Consider the following 7140-nt stretch of genomic DNA (forward strand, 5'->3'; position numbering starts at 1 on the left):
GGTGGTTCTGTGCCAGGGCACTGAGCCTCTCTGGCCTGTGGACTGTGCATGATGTGGGGCCAAGATCAAAGGGACAGTGCCTGCTCAGGGCAGGGACCCATGGGTGAGCCAAGCCACATAGGCAAACTTCAGTTTCCACAGCCCCGACAGATGCAGACAAAATTTTATTTATTCTTTGGCATACATATTGTCTCAGGTGTCTAAAACCTTGACTTCTTTTAGTTTCCAAGGTATCAGATCAGGCCATTAACAAAAATAATTTTTTTGTGAATTTAAAATTTTTATTTATATACATATATACATAATTCTAAATCATATAATGTTTTACATCTTGTTTTTTAAAATACTACCCCCTAAGACTGGGAGCGCGGCGCCGCGGCCGCGTGGAGAGCAGTGCGCGCTGGTAGAACCGGCAGCCGCGGAGCGCTGGCGTCCGGCGCCCGCAGCCCCTGCCTGGCCGGCTGGCCGGTACTCCAACTGCAGTTTTTGCCCAAGCCCGGAGCCTGGAGCGAGCAGTGATGGCTTCTTTCTCTGTAGGACCCAGCCTGCCTGCACCCCTGGTGGTGTCTTTCAGAATTCAGTCTCCTGGCATAGCCCATCCTGATGGCGGGGAACAAAGGAAGAGGGCAGGCTGCCTACACCTTTAACATGGAGGCCGAGGGCTTCAGCAGAGGTGAAAAGCTGCCTGACATGGTGCTGAAGCCACCCCCCGCCCCGTGTTTCCCGATCCCGATTATAAGCCAGTGCCACTGAAAACAGGGGAAGGTGAAGATTACATGCTGGCCTTGAAACAGGAGCTGAGAGAAACAATGAAAAGGATGCCTTATTTCACTGAGCCGCCCGGAGAGAAGCAAGACATTGAAAGGTACAGTAAAAGATGTATGAAGGTATACAAAGAAGAGTGGATACCAGATTGGAGAAGATTTCCAAGAGAGATGATGCCAAGGAAAAAAATGCAAAAAAGCGAGCCCAAAATCCAAAAAGGAGAAGGCTACTGGCCAAGGCACTGCCCTCACTAGTACTGCAGACGTCTTGAAAAAAATCGAGGAACTGGAGAAGAGAGGCGACGGTGAGAAATCAGATGAGGAAAACGAAGAGAGAGAAGGCAGCAAAGAGAAGAGTAAAGAGGGCGACGATGAGGACGATGAAGAAGCTGCGGAGCAGGAGGAGTACAACGAAGAAGAGCAGGAGGAGGAAAATGACTACATTAACTCATACTTCGACAACGGAGACGATTTTGGCGTAGACAGCGACGACAACATGGATGAAGCAACCTACTAACCGTGAAGTTCGTCAGAAAATGTTCTTAGGATGCAGCTTCTGAGCATTCAGACTTGTTTTTTTTTTTTTTTTTTTTTCTGATAAGGAGTAAAAGCCAGTTTTACTTTTGTTACCTTTTGGTTGGACAGTTACTGATAGTCGTTACTAAAACATTCAGAACCACTTTACTGTAGTAGCAGTTACCGTGTACAAATGAGTCTCTGACACGCCAACATTCCTTCTAGATACCTCTGCCATTCCTCATAGGTTTTCTTATGGATTGACTTTTCTTAATGCCTAATGAGTTTTTGCATCTCTTAATCGATGCATCCATACTTGAACAAACCGTTCTTGTTTAACTGCTGATCTTTTGTACAAATATGATTTGTCATAATGGATTTCTATAATCTGCAAATTGATTTAATACAGCACATAGAGCACTTTAAAAAAAAAACAACAGAAACTTGAAAATAATTTTATTTTCTACTTGTACATGGGATGTTCCATACCACTACATTAATGACAACATTAACCCACCTAAGCTGTAAACATGTATGAACTTCAAAGAGGTTAGAAGTTTTGTGATTGAAAACATCCCCATGGGAAGACAGGCCACTCTGAGCTGTATATTGCTGAGTGTGAATTTCACAGCTCACATCTCAGAAAAGACTTTTGTGTGGATGAATTTAATATTTGAATTTAAGGCTAACAATACCATGCAAGGGGACTTCAAAAAGTTTATGGGAGAGAGAATTAAAAGTTTATTTTGGTGGAAAATATTTTTGAAGTTGTACATACATGAAATTAACCACCCCACTGTAGTAAGTTTAACATCTTCGAATAGTTGGGCTCACGGAGAACAAAAGCGAGACATCTTAGTTTTGTACTTTACCTAAGTATGGAGTAAGTTCTGGTCTCGCTGCAGAATGCATGTGTACGAACCCTGACGCACCCGGGCCTCTCGGGTCCCATCACCACACAGAATGAACTCAGGTCATTTTCAAATGAACTTGTTTGTGTGACTTCAGAGCTAGCCCCCACCCCAGCCTTTATCTATTTTGAGGGAACACACCCCCAAACTGCAGCCTCCAAAGACTCACAGATGCCAAAGATTTTCAAGGGAGCTCATATTTCAAAGACGATTTATATTACTCACCAAATGCAATCAAACTCTTTTTCCTCCTTTGGGGAGCTATCACCTATTACCCTCTAACCCAAGAGGCAGAGCCACCTGTGCTATGAAACTCAGCCTCAAAACTGAGTTTGGCCAAGTTCTGTGCCTTAGTTTCTCTTGTAAATGATGTCATGTAAAAAAATCACATACCCATGAACCAAGGTTTACCAAATGCAGAAATGATTGCTCTGTAAGTTTGGTTGTCACCCTCTGAGACAATTGGAGTTTGGGAAGTAACCAAAAGCATGTTTTCTTTACAAAGATGTATGATAATCTGATTTTCCCATCTTGCATTTGTGGGGAAAACTGGAGCAAATTTGTATCACCTTGTGCCATTTTGCAACACGACTTTCTCAGGACAAAGACCACTTCCAATGGCAATGCTTCTTTCAATGATTCAGATGGGTGTGTGAGGCCCCCCCATCTTATGTCTTATCAGGTTAGTGCTGTGTTGATCCTATGTGAACTCCTTCTTGTGTAAGCAGAATTGTCAAAAATGTTTAAAATAGGCTATTTTTAAAGCAGCAATCTACTTACTGTACATAATGAAAACCCCACATGAGGTTTTCAGTAGTAATGAGATGGTGTTGTCATATGGGATCATTCATTAACACAGGTGTTTTGTCCTGTCACCTTATATCAGAGTCAAATACCAGTTCTGGTTAAATGCTTTATTATCCATCTGCAGGTAACGGCTTCCACCAGGCAAATGCAATGAAGGTGAAGGTGTTTCTTTTCCTAGCTTTCAGTTTGCCACCATTTTCGTCCTGTGTACAGTAGGGCAGCCAGGGCCATCCACTCCCTCTCTGGAAGCTCTTTTTAGTTTTGCAGCATATGAAAAGTGAGAATGGACATGATTTGCAGGCTGCTTTACCAACACGAATCTTGTTTTTCTGGCTTACAGTAAGACTGTGAAGTGATTCCACAGGAAGGCAGACATCGTTTTGCAGAGACAACCTCTTCCGTGTAAAAACGTATTGTTGGTGTAGTGTCTTTAAAACTGTTACAAGCGGAAGTGTTCGGTTGCCATGATGCTTATTTTTCTGTATTTGTTTACACATTAAATTCTTACAAAAAAAAAATACTACCCCCTAAATCAATCAGTAAGACCAAGATTTTTGGGGAAAGGATTAACTTCCTCTGAACTTGGAAAGAGAGGGAAAGCAGAAGAGAATAAGCATTTACCATGGATGTAACCTCTAATAAAAGGGCAGTTAGAAAAAAAGATAAAGTACTGGTATTTCCTTAACTTTTTTTAAGATGTTTTATTTTTATTTTTTATTTGACAGGTAGAGTTTAGAGTTACAGAGAGAGAGAGAGAGAGAGAGAGAGAGAGAGAGAGAGAGATGAGAGAGAAAGGTCTTCCCTCCGTTGGTTCACTCCCCAAATGGCCACAAATGCTGGAGCTTTGCCTATCAGAAGCCACGCAGGTGCAGGGGCCCAAAGACTTGGGCCATCTTCTACTGCTTTCCCAGGCCACAGGAGAGAGCTCGACTGGAAGAGGAGCAACCAGGACTAGAACCCAGCGCCTCAGGCAGAGGAATAACCTAGTGTGCCACGGCGCTGACCCCTTCTAAACTTTTAAAAAGAGAAATATATTTATTGACATCTATCGATAAGGGAAAATTCACTTTCATAAAGTGATGGACAGTGAATATAATCTGAATGATAGAAACTCAAAAACAATCACAACTGTAAGTTCCAATTTAAAATCTAACTTGTGTGACTGTGGCAAATGTATTTTAAAATCCTTCAGTGAGCGATTGTAGTAGAGCAGTATGGGAACAATGTTTTGTTTAGTTTTGGCTTATTTTGATTTGTTTTCTTTCTCTTCATACTATTTGCTGAACTCCTCCACTTAGAGTAGGGCTAACTATAAGATCACTAAGTAAACTGATAATAGATCATCCTAGAAATTAAGAAAGGGAATCTGAGTTGCAGGAAGGGTTGGAATGTGGACAAGAAGTGGCGGGATGCCCCAATTTGGTCCTAAATCTGTATCTATAAGAAATATATGTAACTTGTGTTACTTAAATTTTTAAAATGTAAACAATAAATAGTTTTAATTAGTAGAGTGGGAAATAATCCCCCCCCAAAAGATGTTTTTTATTCTTGGCACTGAAAATCAAATTTTGTTTTGTGAGAATTGTTAAATAATCTTGGCTATGTTTTCAGCATGTGATTTTCAACATATTTTCTTAACTTGCGTCTTTGACTTAAAAATAAAAAAAAAAACCCTTCTTTGCTGAAATAAATATCCACTAAAACATAGCATCTAACGTAATTTGTCAATATCTTGTTGCCTTATGGAAATGCAGATTTTCTTTTTTAATCATTTTATGTATTGAAAGGCAAAGCAACAGGAAGAAAGAGATCTCCCAGCCCTGGTTCACTCCCCAAATGTCCACTACAGCTGGGGGCTGGGCCAGGCTGCAGCCAGGAACCTGGAACTCCATGCAGATTTCTCTGATGGGTGGCAGAGGCCCAAGCAATTGGCCCATCTTCCATTGTTTCTCAGGCACTTCAGCAGGCAGCAGGACAGGAAGCAGAGAGGCCAAGATACAAACTGGCGCTCTGATATGGGAGCTTGTGTCACGAGGGAGAGCTTAACGCACTGCTCCAAAACGCCAGGTCCAGACTGCAAAGTGTCATTCAGCAGTTGCTTTGCAGTTGCTTCAGGTTCTCAGAGATGCTGTGCGCTGCTGGCTACTGGACACATTTGGAGTGCAAGGTGCTTTATACTGAGGAAAAGAGTGTTGAATCCTTGTGTCTCTGTGGGCAGTCAAGAAAGGTTTGCATTTGTTGTCTATATATTTATATGATTGCTATGTACATGTAAAATGCAAATCCACATTTTTGTATTTATTATGTCATCTTAGGAGCTTTTCTTGGTGTGATCCCAGACTTGCTGATGATAGTTGAAAGTGCACCCAAATTTACTCCAGGGACTGTAAATGACTGCTCAACCTGGGGGAGTTGGGGGAATAGTGATCACCCTGGGCTCTCAGCTGCTGATTCCCATCGTCAGCTTCATGCTGGAAGCACATTTGCCACGAAGCCTTTCCCTCTCTGGTTTCCTGTTGCACGGCTCACTGCGGGACCTTCCCATACATTTTGAAGTCGGATACGGATTCTGTGCTATCTGGCAGCGCCAGGGGGCTGAGTATGGACAGAGGTGAGACCTGGAGAATCACTGGTGAGTGCTCAAAGCATCAATTTTCCCCCCACGCTCCCCGGGCTTCCTGGATACAGCTGAGGGCTCATGACTGGGCAACTTGACCTTGGGTGGTGGAGGCACTCTGACTTCAGGGGGACTGGAATTCCCTGTTTAGTATCCGCATCTCCAGTACCGGACACCCCAGACCTTTAGACACTCATCACAGAGAAATAAAAACCATTTAAGGTGATGGGTATGTTAATTGAGCCAATTTGGTCATTCTACAACATGTACATGTATCAAAGCTTCAGACTTTAACCCTTAAGTACATACACTGTTTAGGATTCATTCAAATTGCTTAAAGGGTTATAGTTTAGTTTTCATCACCTGTATTTTGAAAGTTCCTACTTGAAACACCTTGAGTGCCTTTAATGCTGTAAGAGTCCAGAATAGCTTCGTGCTGCAGACTCCTTTATTGAATTAGGAGAGGCATGGCCGTGTCTGTGTTTCTCGGCTGAAGAGGAGGGAAAGGAGTTAGTGTGCAGAGGAGCCTCCGTGGTCCCTTCTACCAAACTTTCCAGGGACCTTCAAGCCTGGCTGCTCTGAGAATCACTCTCAGCAGATGGGGCCCAGGAGCAGCAGCTGGGGTGCCGAGCCTCACACTCCTGCTCCCCTGGGGGGGTTTTGTTAGGGCTTGTAGTACTGTGGGAGGAGTACCGCTATCCTGTAGACAGTAGTAAGTGGCAATATCCTCAGGCTGCACGCCACTGATGGTGAGGGTGAACTGTGTCCCAGATCCACTGCCACTGAACCGTGAGGGGACCCCAGATTGCAGAGTGGATGCAGCATAGACCAGGAGTTTAGGAGCTTGTCCCGGTTTCTGCTGATACCAGGATAATTAGTTACTAATGCTCTGACTGGCCTGGCAAGACATGGTGACTGTGCCTCCCACAGAGGCAGACACAAAGGATGGAGTCTGGATCATCACGATGGCACATCTGGCACCTGAGATGAGAAACACAAAAAAATACCCACACTGTTAATCTTAACGTAAGAGAATTTCTCTGAAGCTCCAGACAAGACAGACCACCCCGGCTGGTCAATTCCTGGAGTTGTTCCTCACCTGGGAGCCAGAGCAGCAGGAGCCTCACAAGCTGAGCAGGTGCCCTCGTGTCCAAGCTGGGTCGTGACTGCGATCGACTCCTGCACAGGCTGTGAGCAGCCTGGTGATAAGTCTGTAGGGCAGTGGGCAGGGCTCTGGGGACATGCTAATCAGCAGGGGAGAACACCCAGACTGTGCCAGCTGCAGGGCTAGCTCTTCTCAGTCACTCAGAACAGGTGCAGTGTTCCCAAGTGTCCCAGATCACACTAGGGTGGCAGAGATTCCTTTCAGAGTGTGTTTCTTCCCCTCTGGACCAAAAACCAGAAGCCACCTCCTATTCTGTGAATAAGTTTTGCCATTGTGTTTTGTGCAAGATCCATTAGGCATGTTCTTGCAGTCTCTTCATGTAAGAGCCCATCAGCCGTAGCATCCTTCCAGGATGAATGA

General features: G+C 44.0%; 1 pseudogene; it reads left to right on the top strand.

Moving 5' to 3' along the window:
- Window positions 1–603: 603 nt before the first annotated feature.
- Window positions 604–1707, top strand: LOC133772232 (DNA-directed RNA polymerase III subunit RPC7-like; annotated as a pseudogene).
- Window positions 1708–7140: the final 5433 nt, after the last annotated feature.

This window comes from Lepus europaeus, chromosome 13 (genome assembly GCF_033115175.1).
Source record: "Lepus europaeus isolate LE1 chromosome 13, mLepTim1.pri, whole genome shotgun sequence".
In the NCBI taxonomy this organism is placed as follows: Eukaryota; Metazoa; Chordata; class Mammalia; order Lagomorpha; family Leporidae; genus Lepus; species Lepus europaeus.